This window comes from Asparagus officinalis, chromosome 5 (genome assembly GCF_001876935.1).
Source record: "Asparagus officinalis chromosome 5, Aspof.V1, whole genome shotgun sequence".
Classification (NCBI taxonomy): domain Eukaryota; kingdom Viridiplantae; phylum Streptophyta; class Magnoliopsida; order Asparagales; family Asparagaceae; genus Asparagus; species Asparagus officinalis.
Window position 1 is genome coordinate 13,832,320 of NC_033798.1, and position 4,396 is coordinate 13,836,715.

Genomic DNA, 4,396 nt, shown 5'->3' on the forward strand with positions numbered 1-4,396 from the left:
AAAACCAATAATTTTTTCCTGGTTTTACCACTGTTTATATATCATAAGTTGTTTAAGATTGACAAGTTTAGTACCCTCTATTTATGCAAACATGAATATTTTAATCTGGATGTTCCTCTATGGTACTTTATAGGGTAATTATAGAGCATTCTTATCAGCCATATTTGTTAACTTTATTGATGAAATCAATCTCAACTCCAATTTAAAAATAGAATTGAGATAAATTTAAAATATGAATTTGATGAGTTTAATAGTATATTTAACAAATATCAATACCTAAAAATCTCTCGAATTAACGTGTAAATATTATAGAGGAATATTCGGGTTAATTTTTTCTGAGTTTACATAATTGAGGAGACTAACCGGAGTCGAGTCATCTATTGAGCTATTCTCGGATTGACTTTTCTTCCTGAGGAAAAGTCAGGATTAGAGTCACTTGAATGTCGTTTAGACTTTTTTTATCAGCCATGTTGATGGTGACATCTGGGAATTCTCTATCTTGATCGGCTGATTTTTTTCATGTGGAAACTTCTTGATTTGGGCCTTGACGCTTCGATGGAAAGTCTTTGAAATACAAGAACCCTTTGTGGAGTTATTCTGGAGTAGCTACATTCAGATAGCACTGCTCTGATGAGTCTCTCACATGAACAAGGAGGACTCGTTTATCGAACAAACATCTTTCAAGTCTTATTCACACCCATAACCTGCTAGTACAACTTATCGACATGATGGCCGAAGCACTCTATCATTTGCTGGTGTGGTTTCCCAAGTATAATTCTGTCTTCTAATTGACACGTCTTCTTTTTGGGAAATCGAGCCTTGTTGACATTCTCAAAATGACTTGTTGTCGCCTTTGAGCAATCTAATGTAACGTCAGGAGTCACACGTTTTGAAGCACCCCTTGCGGGTGCGGAGTCTTAACAGGCTCCTGAGTTTCAATGTAAACCCCCAAAAGGGTAGAAATTAGAATCTCCCATCCTGGGATTGCTTTGGCTTGATAAGAGGACACGTACGACCCCCAGCATAAGAAGTCACTTGGGATTTGTTCACCGGACCCAAGCGTTCTTTGACTGGAGCTTTGCCTCAATCTTCATGCAAAGGACCAAGTCGATCCGTCATCATGATTTTAGACTTTGACAGGTCAAGACTGACCCAAGGCTTCACTGATAGTGTAGCAGATGTAGTTGCAGCATACGCAAAAGGACGAAGTTAATGAAGCAGTCGTGGGGGCTTACCTTTGGTCGAGAGACTGGATAGTGTCTCGGACAAGGCTCCTTTGGCCGAGACACTGGCTAGTGTCTCGGTTGAAGGGAACAACCTCTGAACCTGATTTTCGAGCAAGTTCGGATTTTAGAATCTAGACTTTGTGGGCTTTTGGTAGTTCTTTGGCCATCTCTTCCTTCTTCATAAGAGCGTGAGCGTGTATGACACGTGCATGACATTTTTTGATGCACTCTTCCCTCGTTGAACGAGTCCTCTTGACGAGAACCCACTCTTGGGTTGATGGCTTGGAGGATGCATCAACAACGACATTAAAGCAGTTGAATTGCTCGGCGCTTCCTTGACTTTAAGTCTGCGTAGTAGCGAACTCCATCAACTTGTTCCACGGCCTTGGCGAGCTAACGAGCGAGACGTTTGCATTGCCTTTGACGAGCCCTCTTCGTCAAGGTTGGAGAACTTTGATCGAACGACTCCTTAATTGGGGAGGAATCGTCATGAGTAGAGCTTCCATCTTTGTGGATCGCCAGGATAATGTTGCAAGAGGAAGCCTCAGCAACGATTGGGCGAGAGCCTTCACCTTAAGCCTTCTTTGGCATGTAAGACTTCTTCAATGATGAGATCCTCCTACACTTGCGGGGCGAGGAAGATCTTTAGGAGGAGGAGGATGAAAGGTATTCCTCAAACTTCACTTGGTCAAACTCGTACTCAACCGTAGACTCAACCAGGATCTTGATCGGTTGTGACATGACGATCTCAGCAGCAAGATCGTTGGCTCCCACTGTGTCGCCAACGTGTTTGCATCAGAAACAAATTTCATTACAGATTCATTATAACTATTTATCGATTATAATGAATACAATAGAGTGAGCTTTGTGTTTTGTAAAAACTACTCTTTACAATAAAATCAACTTAAGAGTGTTCCCTAGAAACACACGCTGGATCATGTTGGATCACTGCTTGTATGTGATCTTTGCCTGTGCCGGGGTACGTTTGTTGGCCTTCTTGTTTTGATAATGTTTAACAAACAATTTACTTCTAATGTTGTTTGTCTAGGGTTTGTGTTTTTGTATTTATTCTAGGCAAACAACAAGTTGGAGGATGGATGGAATAGAGCTTCAACGATCATATCCAAAGGAGGTTGGCGGAATGTCGGTGAAGCCTTGCAATTCAAGTTAAAGATCAAGTTCAAGCTTCATCCCTGAGATTACCAAGTCGAGCTTATTGAATATCAAGATCAAGCTTGGGTATATCTAGTTTAGATTTTATATTATGTGTGTTAGATACTCTAAGCTCAATATCTTATACACACACATTTATTGTTTCTATGTATATATATAGTTATATATATACATGCATGGTTTTGGGTTTTCATGTTTACAAATATGAAACAATGAAGATCAAGATCAAGCTTGGGTAATTTAGTTTAGGAGTTTATATTATGTGTTTTTAATACGTTAAGCTCAATATCTATACACACACATTTTATTGGTTTCTTCGTATATATATATAGTTATATATATACACATAAGTTTTGGTTTCTATGCATATATATAGTTATATATATACATACATGTGTTTTGAGTTTTTATGATTATCTATATGAAATTATATATTTCATATTTTCTATTGTGTTTTTGAAAACATTACATAGAATATGCAATTTTGTGAAAATATTGTATTCTTAGTTTGTAGACTTCAATATCAGTTTATACATGTTTTATTAAGTCTATAAAAACATTTCACAAAGTTTCAAAAGTTGGTTTATGTCAAAACATCAAAATTCAAGTATCTCATATTTTCATGTTTTGGACTATTTTGTAAAATGATGATATTTTTTATTTGGGAGGTCCTTTCTGATAACCGGTCACTGTACCATGTTTATTATCATGTCTACAATCATTCCCCAAAGTTTTATATTTTTTGGAATTTATTTGATATTTTTAAACAGTATTTTAAAATCAAAAAAACAGTTTTCAAAATCAGATTTTCATATATCAGTATGCGGTCGACCGCACATGTGATCATTCGTCAGTGGGCAACAGAGAGTTTGTCGGTCGACCGCACCGGTCGACCGAGAGCTCGAAATTTCCATCGGTGTCTCTGCGCGTTTTCTCCGTTTGGAACCTGGATCGCGGGCGACCGCGCGAGAATTTCCGGTCGACCGCCAATATATCCGTTAGTTCCTAACGGCTATTTTTCTAAGCTGATTTTCTGGGGCTGTTTTTATCATTTGGTTTGGGGTTTTTGGCTGAGGTTTTGGAGGCTATAAATACTCTCTTTGATCTCAGTTTTCAAGAGAGCCAAGAAGTTTTTAAACAAGGGTTTTAAAAAGAGTTTAAGCTTGTTTTAAGCTTGTTTAAGGGTTTGGTTTAAAGCTGTTTTGGTTTTCACAAGTGGAGGAGATTATCTTCTTGTTTGGGCTCAAATCTCCATCTCCCCATCTTGATCTAGAGAAGTTTTCCTAAACTCAACTCTAGCTTTTATTTATAATTATTTGTTGATTATCATTTCTATTAAAGCTAAATTTTATATTGAGTTTAGATTTGATTTCACTCATTGTTACACACACCCATTTGAGCTTATCGTATTTGCATACATAGTATATTAGGGTTGTGAGAGTTTGTAACATTGAGTTGTGCTTAATTGAGTTCTCACCTTGTTAGAGAGAAATAACATTGAGTTGTGCTTAATTGAGTTCTCACCTTGTTAGAGAGAACAATCATTTGTTATATTGTGCTTGTCATGAGAATCACTTTGTAATACACTTGTATACCGAGTGAGGAGTGTGTGGTGAGAGTCAGGGATCGTTCCAAGAGAAGTGACGTTGGTTGACGAACCTAGGGAGAGGTTGTAACCGAGCACTTGAGGGAGACACAGCTAGGTCCAACACTTGTGTGGGTGTAGAGTGTAATTGCATAGTGTTTGTTATGTGAGAGTTTTCGGTGAACTTGTAAACCGAGTGTGTAGAAGTTCCGGCTTCCAAACCGAATTGTGTTAGTGGATTTCTCCCCGGGAGTGGGGAGCGGAGACGTAGGACGGAAGGTTCGAACTCCGTGATCATATTGCTTGTTTGAGTTTGTCTTTGGCGCATTTGTTTTTACATTTATCTTATATCGCCAATTGTGCATTGCTCATTTATTTCATCCACTATTTTGTTTATATTACTGACCCTTGT